Below are 17,856 nucleotides of genomic sequence, written 5' to 3' on the forward strand. Positions count from 1 at the left end.
CTGTTGCCACATTTCTCTTCACAGAGAAAAGCAAAGTACAATTCTTCCCAAGAATTCTTCCCAAGAATTTCTGGGTTTCACGTTCTCTGAACCTCAGAGAAAGAAAAAACAATTCTTATCTCATTTACTGCTCCTGTGTTGTTCACAAGCGGAATGCATCATGGAAGATTGTTTACCTGAAAGGAATTGATAATTGGATTCTGGCGTGAGTGTTTTGATTCACTGACCAATGGAATCCAGGAGTGTGTGTGTTGGGACTGTTGGCTGACAGTCATGAGATGCTGTGCAGCGGAATGCAGTTAAGTGCTTGGCAGATTCAGTTTAGATGTAACATAATATAATGTAATATAGTATAGAATAATATAGTATAATAAAGTAATTAATTAGTCTTCTCATAAGATGGAGCCCTCCTAATCATTCCTCTCCTTCGTCAGGGGCAAAAATATCTACTATAGACCTCGCCTCCCTATTCTCAGGAGGGAAGTTTTGAGGGAATCTGAAAACAGCCATATTTGCAAACAAAACAAATTAGCTTCTTATATCTGGCTAGTCCCAGAATGAGCTTGGGAAGAAAAAAAAAGGGAATGTGCTAAAAGACATGCTTGGAAACTAAAGTCCAAAAAGGGGGTTTCTGCCACACATAGTTAAGAATAAAACATCTGGTTAAATCAGATGCTATGCTTATGCTTATTAGCACTGCTTGCTTTTATTTGCACAGCCTGGCCTGTTGACCAACCCAAAACAAATGTCTGGATAACTCTGGCTAATGTAACAAAACAAGATACCCTATGCTTGGCGACTGTATCCCCAGAAAATCCACTTTCAATCTGTCTAGTCGGCTCACCATTAGGTGACTGGCCAATACCAAAAAATAATGAAAGCGTGGTGCAGAGTTCAGATACTGCTGACGCAGGGGTTCAGTGGGCCCCTTACCTGCCTGAAGCACCCTTAGAGCCCCAAGAATTAGGGATTCTGAGTTCTGTGAAAATGGATATTCTTGTTAATTTTAAATACACGGGAAGAAATCAGTCTAAAGCTTGGGATTTCTCTCTATCAACCCATGTAAAAGAATCAAATCTTTTGGTGCATTTATACTTCTGGTAGCCCTTCTAAATCCTGTAATGCCCCCCTATAGCTGCCATCAGGAATGTTTTTTGTTTTTGGCAATCAGGCCCAGGCTGTTCTCCATTCGCACATAAAAGGAGGTACCTGTAGTTTGGGACAATTAACTGTGCTAACACCTAATGCATCCATAATTTTACAGCACAGATATCCCCACACAATAAAGCACAGTTTACATGCACTTGATGAATACTGTGATGATGAATTGCCTTTGTGGACTGAGATCCAGATGAATCGGGCCTCTTTTCTTTGGCCAGGCCCAGCTGCAAAAAAGGCTTTGAGTCAATTAAATAAGGTAGCTTGCTGGCTGGCAAAACAAATGAGTGCAACCAGCTCTGCTTTATCAAACTTATTAATAGATGTTGACAGTGTAAGGCACACTACTTTACAAAACAGGGCTGCAATAGATTTTTTGCTTTTAGCACATCATGGCTGTGAAGATTTGGATGGAACGTGTTGCATGAACCTTTCTAACCACTCGGAATCTATCCATAAAACTATACAGCAGCTAAAGGATAGTGTGTTTAAACTAAGAGTAGAATCTGGATCTTAGCTAGATAACCTATTTGGTGGCTGGGGTTTAGCACCCTGGCAAAAGGATTTTTGAGGGATAGGTATGAATGTGATGATTTTGCTAATAATTGTATTAATCATGATACCTTGCTTGCTTCAATGTGAGCAGAGATTAATTAATAAGACCATTAAAGGAGTGGTTTTGGTTGACACACAAGGGGAGATATTGAGGCACACAAGACAGAGAGTACTTTGGACATTATTGGCATATAAGATTTGGTAATCAGGATGCCTTGGCAAGAGCAAACAGAACTCTGAGGATTAAGTCAAGACTAGCTGAAGATAAAATCAAGACTTGCCAGAAAAGAAAATTACATCAAGACTTCTGCAAGCAAGAGATGTTGTAAAAAGTATAAGTTTGTTTATGAGATGATTAACTCAATCATTGTAGTAAAACATTACTACTCTTCCTAAAATAGTCCCCAAACATATGTAGTCCACAATAGGATTGGATTCTTCTGACCATCTCACAGTCTCCCCATCTCTCTCATCATCGCTGATAACCTACCAACCAACTAACCAACCAACTTTAACAAAAATTCCACACAAGAAGACAACACTATTGTCAACCAAACCAAACATACAAAATTTATTCACTGACGCCAACTATAGATGATGTGACCAATTCAATGAGCTTTCTAATGATTATAGAATTTATTAAACTCTAAGTTCAGAATTAGCAGACCTTAACTTGGCCTCATAACAGAAATTTACAGAGAAAACAATGAATCAAAGTTGCCATTTTAATATTGTACAAAAGAGAAAAAGGAAAGACCAGAAGACTAAAGAAATTCCATACCAATCAGGTATAAAAAAATTAAGGGAGAAGTAAGTTATCTGAAAACTGAAATAAGAATTATGTATGAAAAATAAATAAGTGCAACACAAAGCAGTGGTAATTCCAATTTGTCATGGTAGTGCTGAAATGCTACCATTTATTAGACTTTAAAATAAGGATACAGCACATGACACAAGGAAACTAATTTTATCTTTACATTGCAACAAATGTGGAAATACTAAATACTTTGCCCCAGACTATTCTAGTAAGACCAGCCTTCAGGGATATGCCATGTCCCAGAAACTAGGGGATAAGGCTGGAGCAAGGAAGATATACCCTTTGTGGAAGAGGATTAAAACAGGGAATAATTTAGCACATGGGACCATGGCACCTGATGGGATGCCCACGTGAGTGTTGACTGAGCTGGCTGTTGTCATTGCAAGACCACTTGAGATAACCTTTCAACAACTAGGTGACTAGGAAGTGCCCAAAGACTGGAGGAAAGCAAAGGTCAAGAAATGCAAGGAGGAAGGATCAGGACAACTACAAGTTGGTCAGTCTCACCTCCACCCTTGGGAATGTGACAGAGCAGCAAATCCTGCAAACAATTTGCAGGCACATTAAGGATGAGACAATCACCAGAAGTAGCCAGCATGGTTTCAGAGAGGGAAAGTCATGCTTGACCAACTTGATAAACTTCTGTGATGAAGTCACTGGCCTGGTAGATGAAGTGAGAGCAGCATATATTGTCTACCTGGACTTTAGTAAAGTCCACCTGGACTGTTTGTCTACCTGGACTTTGACATTTTCTCTGGCAAGATATTCTCTGGCAAGATAGGTGAGCTGTTGACTTGCAGGCTGGAAATGCAGACTGTGAGGCTGACTCAAAACTAGTTTGAACTTCCTTGAAAGTACTGATTTTAAGTGGTTTATGTGACAACACTTCAGAACTGTTCAAAGAACTACAATGAATTTGAATGAATTTGAAGCACTGTGACAAAAGAAAGAATATTCCTTAAAAAAAAAAAAACAAACCTAAAGAAAAGGTTTTTCCTTGCATTTTGTGGCAAACCATATGACAAAATTTATTTCCATCCAGAGAATGAACAACACTCAGTGAGAAGGACCGGAAGGTTTGTCTTTTAAAAACCGTAGGTAATTGATTTACCATGTTCCAGTCAACTCTGGATAGGGCTGTCTTAATGTTCTGTCCCAATTTTTCAGCCCGACAATGCAATAAATACTGAAAAAAATATTTTACCAATAATTAAATCTATGCACTATTAGCCATAAAAGTTGTAAAACAAGAAGTTTCAGCACTGATACTGCAAGTGTTAAAACCCTGAGAGGGTTAGTAAAACAAAAGGTAAAAAAAAAAAAAAGCAGTAAAACATAATTTATAGTTTTAAGAACTGAAAAATGTTTTCACAAGGGGAAAATAAATCTGAGAAGAATAATCTTTCCCAATTGCAAGAAGTGATGAAAAGGCAGCATGCTGTGACGGGTCAAGAAGAAAGAAAGAGAATGTCTTGCAATACTTTAGGGGAGGAGCTGTGGAGAAGTTAATCCCAGCAAATATAAAAGCATCAAGCAGCTGAACAACAAGCATTTAGTCCTGGAAGAGGGCACAGGCATAAGGTCTGACAAATCTGCTCACAACAATTTTACTTTCCCATTTCAGAAAGAAGCACTCTGCCTCCTGCAGCTGAGAAAGAGATCCTTCCCACCTAGAGAAACCCATAGAGCAACTGGTCAACTCTTTTAAAACATTTTGGAGTGTGCCTGTGAAGAACACCTCATAATATTTATGCCACATTTTTGAAATTTATGGAAAATGCTGTTTCACAGTATGAACCCACAAAGCTTTATACCTTCTCTTCTTCTAGACAGAAGTGGGCTCTTACGTGTCTTACTGAAACGGATCCTTCCTAACAGTGGCCATCCAATTCCTTTTTACATTAAACAATTTTTTTTCTTTTATCAATTTTATTAAATTGTCTACATGGAGATTGTCTGCCTTACAGAGATGTTTTATATGGAATTATATTAAAAAAGAAAAGAAAACAAAGACCCAAACCACAAGCTATCTATGATTACACCAACCCAATCTCAATAGAGGAACAGTATCAAGACCATAATTTAAACTGCTGTTCCTTTTGTTCGATTTAATTGCAATGAGCAATAACATAGGAAAATAAACACATTTAAACTCTCATGGCCTCACTGAACTGCTCTCTTATGCTTTGATTTTACTTTATATGGCAAAAGACAGGGGTTCCCCCCTTGAACACAGGGACACTGCTTAATAATAGTATGTATGAATCATACTTTTTGTTGCTGCTTCATAGGACTGGACAGCACTGATGTGAGCCAAGTATTCTTGTGTTTGGTGTTCTGATATTAAATGCCAGGACAAAAATACCAACAAGGGATGTACAAAAAACTAGAGAGATTCATGGCCACCAGCAAATATTCTAAGTCACTCTTTCTGGAAAAAGTAACAATACAACATACAGCATGTATCAGAGCACAGAGAAAAAAGTTATATTAGTTAGAAAATGCAAAATATAGTATTTAACTGGCTGAAAGTTCCCTAACTACCTTTTTATTTCATATTTATTCTGTATTAATATATTTAAATAAGGAGGTAAAGTTCCTTTGTGAATTTATGTGAATGCTAAATGACATTAAATGAATGCTAAATGATTAAGTGGTTTATTTGAGAGGAGTGCTTTGTAATTGACACCACAAAAAAAACCAAAAACCAAAACCCATATATGTGGGTAAAGCTTTATTTGTGTTTTCAGTTAAGTCAGTGAACATACATACTAAAAAATAAGTACCTTATGAACAGCAGCACCATAATCTTACTCTATAATTTGTGCACATATTGTATTTTAAAGCTATTTTATGTTTATTATTTATTTGCTTATATTGTTTATTCCTTATCACTATAAAATGACATTGTAAGAAAAGCCAAATAGCTAACTGAAATAAAATACCTTGGAATGCTGAAACTACATTTACAACAGTGATCCTTGATGCTTTTGTAAAGATGTTTACACTTTACTAAGCAGCAGATCTGGCAATCATTTTCAGTAGTGATTAAACATCAGTAACCATATCTTAGTCATTCCTTTCCCCCAGCTGGGCAGCAAGGAAGTTGGTTTCATGCTGGTTTCAATCCCTGTCCTCTTTGCTTCCCACTTTTAGGCACATGGACTTATTTTTTTTTTTTGCATCTCTGAGCAAGGAGGTAGCAATCTGAGAGTGCAGGATAGAGGTAGGAGGGTGTGAGGCACCATGATGCAGAGCACAGAAGCTCACAGCTGGCTATGCAGTTGAAGCTAGCTGTTGGGGAAAGACGGGAGTAGCTCACACCCTCCTCAAAACAAGCCTGACACAAGCACCCAACTGCATAAGGTCCTCTAACACAGTTTGTCTTCTGCTCCATTTGCTCCTTACAAATAATATGTTTAGGAAAAATAAGGACTGACATCTTCTTAGAAGGTGCTAATCCATTTAGTTTTACAACCAGATTCAGAAAGATGTATCCAGCATAGTGGCCTGTAAAAAGTTTTTGTTATCACCTTCATTTAGATCTGCAACAAAGATACATGTTGTTTTTGTTAGTCATTACAGAAAAAGAGCCAGACATCCTGTCCTGCCGCAAGATTCACAATAACATAATAGTTTTTAGGTAATGATGCAAAGAGAAGCTGAAAAATCTTCTTTGTAAAACTATCAAAAAAATTCTCTATAATCTCCCAGGTTCAAGTACTCGCCCAGAGCTCAGGGCTCTGCTCCGAATGTGCTGATTTGGCAGGTCCAAAACAAGCTCCTCTGATGGACCTTGATTTTCTACAGTAAGATCTGTGTGATATTGTTTTCTATCTAGAAGCTCAGATAAGACCCTGAGCAGATCTGCCTTGGCATTTTAATTTACTCTAGAGGTTTCTCAGGTTGGATCTATATTCACATGGCTTCTCACTTGCTACATTTCTGGATGGGGTTTTTCTTGAAGTTCAGGTATAATTTTCCAACAAAAAGTACACACAAATTTGATGACATGATCATTTATGAACTCTAAACTGAATTTAGGACTCTATCCAACGAAATGTAATGTTGGGCAAGTAAAATTACAGCAAGGGAAAAACATCTGATGACCTCTGATCCATTGTGTAAATAGTTTGGATGGTCAGTGCCCCATGTCCCATGGTCAATGCTCCAAGCCTGTCAGTGTTTAGGAGGCATTTGGACAACACCCTTACAAAAATGCTTGAGCAATTACGCGTCCTTGAAGTGATCAGGCCATGGGACTCAATGATTATTGTAGGTCCCTTCCAATCAGAGCTATTGTAAATTTTTTGTAGTCTAACAAATTTTTTCTCATCTGAAGATGAGAAATAGAAAATTACACCACAGACCTAGATGTTGGATGTAGAAACATGCAACTCTCCACCTGCTTGCCTGCAGATTTCCCCCTGCAGGAGACACAGCAGGGAAGGGCAGGAGGTAGGGCAGACTCACCATAAACTGGGATCAGCATACAATCAGCATGCAGTCATGGATAGTATTTTAAGCATGGTAGAAAAGGAATTCTACCTTCCTCCACAAGGCTAGTCAATTGTCAAGGATAAGCTGTGTGCTGTAGTCACATGCTGGAGGACACGGATGCAACCAGCTCTAGTGGAGGGTGTCTCTGCTCACAACAGTGGGGTTGAAAACAAAATAAACCTTGAGCTCCTTCTAATTCAAATCATTCTATGATTCTATTTATTTGTGTTCTTAAAAAAAGAAATAACCAAGGTGTAATTCCAGACAAAGAGTGTCTTTTGGTTTCATAATACTTCAGTAACAAAACTCTGCCTAAATCTTAGCTCCTCTATACAGCTCTGAAATAATTTTGAGGGGCTTTTATTTTTCAGTTAAAACACAGTGGGTTAAGCAAAAACTCCTAATTTGAGGTACTCTGAGATACTTACAGAATGAGTGGCTGCATATGCAGATCAAAATACTAAAAATGCAACTCCTAACAAAAGGCTGGTCATAGTAAATGATTATTATTCTCAGCAGTACCTCTGTTGTTAGTGTGCATGCCATCTACAGTCTCAAAAAAACCCCCTGAGGTTTACATACATAAAAAGAGATCTTTACAAGACCTTGGGATCTGTCACCTTCTATTAGTTGGAAGAGCTATCCTAACATTAAGTCTGGTGTGAGAGGAAAGAATGTTTAATTGATGTAACTCAGGTTTTGCCAGAAGTTTTAAAACATAGGCACATCTACTTAACATTTACTTACAAATAAAGCATTCTTCAACAAGAGCTAATAGGTAATTTACCTAGTTCTACCATTATTTTTAGCCTATGATATCAAACAATTGTTTACCCAGTCAAGTAATGATGACAGGAGAGAGTCTTAAACTACAGCAGGAAAAGTTCAGGTAGGACAGCAGGAGGAACTTTTCCACAGGTGGATGACTCACCACCTCTAGAGGTGTTAAAGAGAAGATTGAATGTGGCACTTAGTGACTTGATGATCTCGGGATTTTTCTCCAACCTAACTAATTCTGTGATGCTGTGAATTCAGTGATCTGTATTTTTTTTTTTTTTTTTATGATACAGGAAACTTTATTTGCTGTTTTCATTGTGCAAAAGGCTTCAAAACTGCCAAGCAGCAGAAGGTTTCCCTACCTAACGGAAATAGGAAAAAAAAAACCTCTAGATTTTGTTGTGCTAGTGGAAAGATTGAATTTTTTACCCATAATGATCAATGCCACTTAGAAATTGCATGGGCTTTAACAAGCAGTAAAGATTTAAGGTGATGCCACTTGAAGACAGGGGTTTTCAGACGTGTGTAACAAAATCACTGGGACCACGCCATCTAATATAGATTATTAAATAGCATTAAATAATGTCTTGGTAGACACTGTTTATCTGTTCTTTACAGACTCATCTCTAAACAAATGGGTAACTAGTGCTCTGAGTATTAACTTAGATAAAAACAGACAAACAAAGACAAATGCACTGAATATGCCAAAAAGATGAGGATCTTAGAATTGTACCTACCTCAAAGCAATAGCATCAATTAGGTATTAAATATAACTTTTAATGCACACATATTGTTGTAAAAATAAATTCCAGAAATGGTTCAAGTATTTCTAGAATTCAGAAGGTGAATCCTCCTGCCACAGACTTTGTTCAGGGATACAGACTGAATCACTTTTTCAAACACAAACGCAGAAACCTCCTTATCTAGCTAGAACCTGTGCTCTGTGGTTCTGCCAACATGTGAAAGAACCGCAGAGAAAATCAGCTATTCCCAAAATTATTGTTATTCCAATTGTCTAAATGAAATAAGTTATTTAAAATACACTAGTGTTTATTCTGGAATAAGAGCACAAGACTATGAAATTGGCCTGAAAACTTACTCTGTACTTCTTGCTACATGATTTTGATATTTAGGGGCCAGAACTTCTAATGAATTCTACAGAATATAATGTTTTTGTAATAGTTTCCATATATATAATGAGAATACAGAACACATTACCACATTATTTTCTTTTTTTAAGTAAATGGGCTTGCAGACAGCAGTCCTGCTCTGGTCTGGGTTGCTGGTGGCTTGTCAGCAGTGCCCAGCAGGGGAAAGAAAGCACCGAATGGGTCCAGCCCACTGCTCCACCTGCTGTGCCCACCCTGCTGTTCCCTGCTGAGGAGGGCACTGACCCTGGAAGAGCTGTCTTCATCTGCCGCTGGAACTGCTCAGTAAGCTCCTGCCTTCCTGGGAGGGATCTGGCACCATCTTGTCCTTCAAGCTACGCAGACACTCCTGTATCTGTATCAAGGTACAATCTTGGGAAGGGTATTTCCAGCATTTCACCTCTGACTCATGTTCAACTTGTCATTGCCTAGGACCCCCAGGTCCCTTTCCATGGCTCTGCTTTCCAGCATCCCAGTCTGTCCAGACATCCAGGGTTGCACAGTCCTGGCCAGGAGGTCTATAGTAGACTCTGACTTCATTTGTTTGCCCCTTGGTTCTAACCCAGAGGCTCTCAACTGCACTGCCAATTGTGAACTCCATACATTCTAACCCTTCTGTTACATACAGTGCCACCCCCAGCCTCTTCTGCCCTGCCTATCCCTCCTGCAGAGCCTGGAACCCTCCAACAGGACGCTCCAGTCACAGGACTCATTCCATCACTTATGCCGGTGATGTCAAATCTCTGGGACACAGCAAACACCTTGAGCCTCTCTTGTGTGTTCCTCATGCTCTGTGCATTATTGTAGAGACATTTCAGGTGTGGTACACTGTAGCCAACACCTCTGAGAGCAGACTGAAAGATCCCACTGGTCATCACCCTTGAGCCTGGTATTTTTCCTTTCCAAGCTAGTTTAAAGCTCTGCCAATGAGCTCCACTACCTGCTATGCTCTTTGTCCTCTCTGATAAAGGTGTATGCCATCACATGTCAGTAGACAATGTGTTGAATAGATCATCCCAGGATAAAAAGTCCCAATTTTTTCCAATTACATCAGCCTCAGAGCCACGCATTGACCCAGTGGATGTGCCTATTCCTACCAATCTTATTCCTAATACCGCAGCAATTAATTCCCAAACCACTTTCTGTTCTATTGTGTCAAATGGAAGACAGAAAAAAAAACCAAAAACAATTAAAATTATTTTCCAAACAACCCTCTTGCACAAAAATTGATTTTTGACAATAAAATATTTAACAGGTGATTAAGAAAATAAGATATTCTCAGGTTCAAGTATGATATCTTCTACTGTACATTCTACAATGGTGAGGAAAGCTTGTCATATGTAATGATCATACTGTATTTTTAATTATAGCTAAACTGGTATCCATACCAATCATGTGCCACTAGTTGAGTGACAAAAAATGCTGCAAGAATAGAAAATATTCTGTGACTTCATAAAATGTATACTGTGTACTGCTGTGCATTGGAGAATGTCTCTCAAATCATAACTCACATACAGCATTCAGCATGAGAAGGATAAATACCCATGGCTTAATAATTTTTTCCGGGATTGTTTTAAATACTGGATGTTCTCCTGCCACTCATTGCACAAAGACTACTTTTTACTTGATATGACAGAATCAAAGAACTTCAGATCTACGTTCTTAAAAAAAGACTTATTTGTAAGCTGATAGCTGCCTAGCCCAGTTTACATTCCTTCTCTCAGATGACTGCAGCTCCTCTGCAGGTCAGTTGCTGTAAAACTTAGAGCTGTTAAAGTCCAGTAGGCCCAAAATGATGAATATTTCTCAGGCATGTGTGGTAATTCTGCAGGCAAAAAGAAGTTGACAGAACAAAGAGTTCCGAAAACCAGCTTTGCAAAGTGCATACTTTGATTACATATACAATGAAAACAGGCTGAGCAGAACAGCTTTGTGTATGGGAGCACATGTAAGAAAGCAAACACCCTCTCTGCTTAACTGATAGTTCTAAAGCAATGTGGTTACATTTACCTTCAAGACAGGAACAAAAGCGCTTTTTCTACAACCTCTCTATTTCTAGGAACGTGGTATTTTCCTTGTCTTTTATAGAAATGCCAGCCAAATCCAGAGAATATTTTTCTTAAACATTCACACATCTCAAACCTGTCTCCTTATAGAGTTCTCTCCTGTACTTAGTTTCAACATTTTTCTTGTCCCCACAGACACAGGGCTGTTTTTGCTGTCACCAGGTGTTTCAAATGATTCCTATGCTTGACTATACTAATAACAGCAACTGCTGTCTTCAGACCCCTCACATTTTAAATTAATCAACACCAGAAGGTCAAATGTATATAAAGCAGCTTATTCATTTATTAACTGAAATGACCTCATCACCGCATTTTGGTTTTCTGTTTCTTCTTTATATGTTCATACAGTAAAATAGTATCACAGAAATATCTTCTGAGCTCCAAACTTGCATTGATTACATGCTAGTTGCTTTTTTGACACCATAGCAAAAGTGAACTTTGTCGTTTCAAAGAAAACAATTTCCTTAGCTCATCAGTTAATCTCATCTGTGGAGGCACCTTCCAACACTCTCGCTCCCTCCACCTCCCCATTATGCTACCCACCTCCAAGCCATGTTTGCAAACATGTAAGCCCAAATGCATGTCCACAGGCCCTTTGGCACAGCGAGGAGAGAATTTCTGCCAAGCATGGCCATTGCCCATGTTGTGTAAGGTCTGTTTTCATTTATATTTTATCTAATACACAGATGCGACTTCATCTGCCTTATACTTTAAGGCAGCTGAATATGAGCTAGCTCCAGATCAAAAGCTGCATAGTTTGGGAAACACTATGTAATACTTGAGAAAATAAGTCTTGTTGAGAGACCAAGCCCCACATTAGTTTGCACAAAATGCTACTCTTACTGAAGCTAAACAGAGCTGCCCTGAGTCCAGTTTGAAGCAGGGCAAGTGTATATTTATCCACTTTCTGCTAGGAAAGGACTTTGCTTCCTTGCTTTCTAAGGCCTGATGAACAAAACGTCCCTGGGTAAGATTAGCTTCATACACTTCATTTTTCCCATTGCATGGCCACCTGGATGGGAATTTTCAGGAGACCAGTGGATTTGTTCAAAAGAACCACGTGGGAATTAGGGGAGGACAATCGTGAGCTCATTGTTGGTAGGAGGGCCACTGCTTGCCCTGGTCCCCTGTGACTTCAATCAGTCTCTGCTACAGGCCAAAATGGTGCATGCTGACCATGTGGCTCTGCTGGAAGCATTAAAGGGCATGCGCATGCCTGGAGGAGAGTGTCAGTGCACAGGAGCAGATAAAAGAACAGCGACACATGCTAAATTCAGGTGTTCCAGAGTCCTGGATTTAAAAGCAGCTGAGACCACACTGGATCCTCATGTGATGACTATATGTGGTGGCTAACAGCTGGCCTGAAGGCCTCACAGTTATAAGAAATCCAACCTATAATTTTATTACTGAAACATAACTGATTATGTAACTAATTATGTAATTACTTTGATTATATAACATGACCAGTCTGGGCTGTCAGGGAGCAGGCCCGGCCTGTTGGGGACACAGGCAACCATTGGCTGGCTGGTCGGGTGGCAACTGGTTCAGCCAATCAGGATTAACCATGGGGACCTTCAAGTCTCTATAAGGAGAACAGCACTCAATAAAATTTGGCTGCTGTCACATGATCCGTGGTGTGTTTTGTCACATGCCTGTCTCCAATATCACCAAACACATTTCTCACAACTAAATACATTTTTCTCTCCTTCTTCTGTGTTTCTCTTCTTTTACTATCGTCTTCTTCTCAAAATATTCTGTAAGCCCGACTGTAAAAATTCTAACCAATGCTTTGTTAAGTACCTTGTTAAGTAACTTATCAAAACACCACCTTTGTTGTGTTTCAATAAGTTCAAGTTTGTGAAGTGCCTTACTTTCTCTGGGTTGTTTCAAAACTTGCCAAGTTACCTTATTGTACCTCAATGTTCCAAAATTTGCAAGTAAAAATTTGTTTTGAGCCTCCTGAGAATTTTGTTGGTTCTCCAGAAATTCCTCAGAATTTTGTTTTTTTCACCTGGACACAGCCCAGAGTAAATCAAACAACCTTCCTCTAAACCTGCCAAGTGGACCAAGGCATTACAGATCTCAAGAAGAATTGGGTAAAAAAAAAAAAAATATATATAGGGATCTCCTAAAATTTCCCATCAATTGCAGGCTTCCACAATGGCTCCTTTGGACAAAACTGGGCATTCGGTGAGGTGGCAAATTTATGGAAAGTATCTAATTAGTAAAATAATGAAGAATTTGAGGGATGCTATCTGCTTCTTCAGTTCTTCATCATTAAATATGTTGGCAAATTAGAAGCCTTACCTAAGTTGTCCAACTGTGTTGCTGGTGTACAGCAGACCCAGATCACTCACTGCAGATTTTCCTTCACTTTTCTGATTTGCACACAGACAGCAGCAAAACTTGGCGTCTTATTTGGAAGCAATGTGAGTGTAAACAAAAAACATAAGTGGTACTTTTCATTCTACAGGATTAGTAATTTAAACCTTTTGTCACTGTGAAGTATAAATTTGTGCAATTGCAGAAGGTATTATTTTTCTGTTTAATGCATTTTTGAGTCTTGAGTAGAAATGTAAAGCTCTAAGATTACAAAAATTAGTATCGATGCAGAAGAAAAGATCCCAAAATTCTGTTCATAGTTCTTCCCTTTCCCAGTCTCAGCGCTGTTACTTACTTTGTTTGCTAGTATCTGTACCATATTAGAGCTATTGATATGACTGCTTAAGACAGAGCATCAATTCAAAATATTTTAGTGACTAAAATATGAAGTTCCCTTTCATTGTCTCCTTAGGCAAATTACTTGTAAATAAAACCCACATGGAATAAGTATAAAAATCCCACCTGAGCAAAATTTAGGAAATGTCAGTCTTGTGAGCATTTGGATTGGAGTGTGAGTAAAGACTGCCTCTCAGTGGGCACATCTGTTGGTGTCAAAGTGAAAGTCACCTAAGTAACTGTAAATCATCATCATATCCAACTCTAGTGAGTTTGTCACTAAGCAAATAAACCTGAACAAGACTGCCATCAAGCATTTCCCAAGAAATTCAGCAATTCCTATGATTTACTTTACTTTTCTGCACTATTGCATGTGTCATAACAGGATCACAGAATCACACAGAATCGCAGAATCAATAAACTCTGAACTCTGACATCTGATATCATCTCTGACACCAACCTCTGACTGATGACTACTATGCCAATGAGACCATGGCAGTAAGTCTAGTCTTTCCTTAAATGATTCAACCACCTCTCTGGGCAGCCCATTTCAATGTTTAATTACCCTTTCTGTGGAGAAATTCCTCCTAATGTCCAACCTGAACCTCCCCTGGTGCAGCTTGTGTCTATTTCCTCTCATCCTATTGCTAGTTGTCCAGGAGAAGAGATTGACCCTCACCTGGCTAAAACCTGGAGTTGTAGAGAGGGATAAAGTCACCACTGACCCTCCTTTTCTCCAGAGTAAATAATCCCAACTCCCTCAGGAGTTGGGATTATTAATCCCACTCCTCACAGGACTTGTGCTCCACACACTTCATCAGCTCCACTGCACTTCTTTGGACTCTCTGAAGCACATCAATATTCTTCCTAAATTGTGGGGTCCAAAACTGAACCCATTTCAGTGACCTCACCAGTGTCCAGTACAGCAGGACAGTCACTGCCCTGCTACATTATTGCAGACTGGGCCAGGATGCCGTTGGCCTTGTGGGCCACCTGGGCACAGCTTGCTCATGTTCAGCCAGCTGTTGACAAGCACTCCCAGGCACTTTTTTTCCTGGGCACTGTCCAGCCACTCCATCCCCAGCCTGTAGCTCTCAGTGGGGTAGTTGTGGCCAAAGTGCAGGACCCAGCAATTGTCTTGTTGAACCTCCTACCTTTGGTCTTAGTTCATCTTTCAAGCTAGAAAAATGGAATTCCTACACTTAAATTACAGGAGGCTTTTCTGGAAATAAAAAAGATGCTTTTTTCCCAGCTACACAGATAAATAGTGATCTTTTCTTCACATTCAAATATACTTTGGATAATTTTATAACTTTTTTTCCCCCCACGCCAGAAATTATTAATGTCAGCAAAGGTCTTGAAAACATCATCATGAACTGATCATTTTACCAGGAGTATTAACTCATTTATCCCCAACCAAGACCATGGGTAAGTAGCTAGTACTCCGTTCTCAAAACCCTTCACTTACACAACATGTCTTTCAAACAAACTTAAAGGATGTTTGCTTTGACTAGAAAACTAAAATAAAAAACAACAACTAAAACCAACGAAAATAAAACCACCAAAACGTCTAAGGAAAAAGAAAATAAATAAAATAAAATAAAATCAGGAGGCAATCTGTAAGGTACTCCATAGTACTCTGATGACAGTAAATATGTGAAAACAAAGACAATTCTGGAGAGATGACCATGAACTAAAGAACCAACAGCAGATTATTTTCATATTCTACTATTTGACAGGAAAACATATTTTAGGTTGTGTTGAAGAAAGCAATTCAACAGCAATGACATAAAAATGAGATGGAAATATGTACATTTTTCTAATTGTAGGGTTATTTTTCCTGTGTTTATCTCCCAATTTTGATTTTTGTTCATCGCAACTTTATTACACTAATCTCTATCTCTAGAGAGATAGAACATGCCGAGCAAAACCAAAACCAAAACTGCTATTTGCTTTGGGATCAGACTAAATGTTGGTACAGAGGTGGGAGAGGAAAGAGGCATTAAGAAAAAATTAAAGGGTGAAATAAAGTTGCAGAGGATTGGAGGAATGCTTATTGAAGAGTTTTCAATGCAGTATTTCTAGAAAGTCTAAATCAGAGCACAGAAGGAGAGGAAAAGTCATAGGTTATGTTTTTCAGAAGAAAGTCTTTGAAGCCCACCTGTTTTCTTGAAGACCAGCTGTTTCTAGGTTTGAGTCCCATGCTTACATAACATTTTTGAAATCGACTTTGTTTATGTTCTTTGTGCAAGACTGACAAAATCAGTTTACGAGCTGGCTGCACCTCTGAAAGGTTGGCAAGCCACAAAACCTGGAGAACAACACAGTTCTAGCATGCACTTTGTATTAGGACACTGCTGGGCAGAGATCTCTCAAGCTCTATGCTCCAAGAGCAGTCAAGCAGGTTTCCATATTTTTTATTCTTCTAAAACCCTTTTTCCTCTAGTCCTGAACTGACCCTAACAAAGGAATTAAGCCAGACTGTTAAGTGTGAGTTATAGAGAAGCTGACTTGAAAATGAGTATTCTTTGGCTTCTCCTTTTTTCTTCCTTTCCCACCATCTTCCCTGACTTAAAGTCCTTGATTTATTTTCTTCCTGATATACAGTTTAACAATCAAAATATTTTATTAAAATTAAGCATAGAAGCAAAATACTTGGAAGTATATAAACACCAGATGTAGATACAGGAAGGGCTACAAAGAAGTAAACTAGAAAGGGCTTCAAATAACACTGAAAATTAAAATTATTCATGTTTTGAGGAACCGTAGATAAAACGTTACATAGCCCTTAAAAATTATGACAGAAGTCCTACCATTGCATTCAACAAGTTAATATTTTGGAGTTGGGAAAGCTAATTTTCATGTTTAAATAATCTAGTAAAGAGTTCATTCTCAAGCTGACTATCCTCTAAGACAAAAAGCCTATTGCAATGTCACAGAAAGTTCAAAACTGTGTTGTATCTTAGTTAAAAAACACAACTTTCATCCAAAACCAAGTATTACTAAATTATTAGGTGCAGGATAAGTTAAGGTTTAATTCCCAATATATATTATTTAAAATTATCCCAGTAATTTTTCCTTTTCTTGGAGGACACCTAAGTAAAAACATTGCCATGCTGTGAGTCTGTACTTGGTACCTATGCTCATCAGAGAGGTGCTAGTCTTTTTACATGGAGCTTTACATTACTTATATTTGAGAATCTTTTGTGTGCTCTGTAGGAAGAATCATCAGCTATTAGCCAAGTTAAATAATTCTCCATTTGTTTTAAATATTTTTGCCAGATAATCAGACAACTATGGTACAAAATGTATTTGAAACTTTCAGTATAGAAGCAATATTATTAGATTTATCCAGCCAGTACATTTAAATGGTTTTCACATTTAAAAATGTGTGCCACTGAAGAGAATTGCTTCACAGCTGGAGGCTGGTTTGTGACTTTTTGTAGTAAATCTGTCATGAATGCCACCATACAGATATCTTTCATGCCCTTAATAATAATGTTCATCTTCTTTCATTTAGAATTTTCATGTCCTTTTATTTACACATGAAGGAAAGAAAAAATAACAAAGACCAGTTACAAAGGACTTTGGTATCATTTACAAGCAGAAGGTGGAGGTGAAAAGATTAACTGCTAGGAGACAACACTTTCCAAAGGAGTGGGCGCTGGGTTTGTCAGTGATGCTCTGGGTACAAAAGAATATCCTAGCTGTCAGCAACAGATGGAAATTTATAAATACACAAAAAGGATGACAAATACAGGTTATCAGTGATTGGTATAAATGCAAATATCTGAAGTACATAAGCTACAATATGGCATAGTATTGTGTGTTTTGGTACTGTGCAATATAGTGTAGTATACTGCAGTATGGAAGAAGGGAAGGTATGTGTTCTACTGCACTATCTTCCATTTCTCCCCATGAGAAAACTGAAATGAATGTTGCTTTACAAAAGAAATAAAGAAAGACCAAGCAACCAAAAAATATTCTTTCAGTAATATGCACTGAGTACAGGTATCAAATTAGGAAATGAAATTATAATAGCAAATGCTGTCAGTGCCAGACAAGAGTTCATCTCACCTAAAAATTCAGTGATGAGTGAAGTTTCTCAAATTCCACA

The 17,856-nt window shown here is 38.4% G+C and overlaps 1 protein-coding gene across 1 annotated transcript in view; it reads right to left on the reverse strand.

The window, feature by feature from the left end:
• Positions 1-17,856, reverse strand: part of ADGRV1 (adhesion G protein-coupled receptor V1) — a 273,887-nt gene that overhangs the window by 90,898 nt on the left and 165,133 nt on the right. The gene's annotated exons all lie outside the window — the stretch shown is intronic.

The sequence above is a fragment of the Melospiza georgiana genome, chromosome Z (assembly GCF_028018845.1).
Source record: "Melospiza georgiana isolate bMelGeo1 chromosome Z, bMelGeo1.pri, whole genome shotgun sequence".
Taxonomy (NCBI): Eukaryota; Metazoa; Chordata; class Aves; order Passeriformes; family Passerellidae; genus Melospiza; species Melospiza georgiana.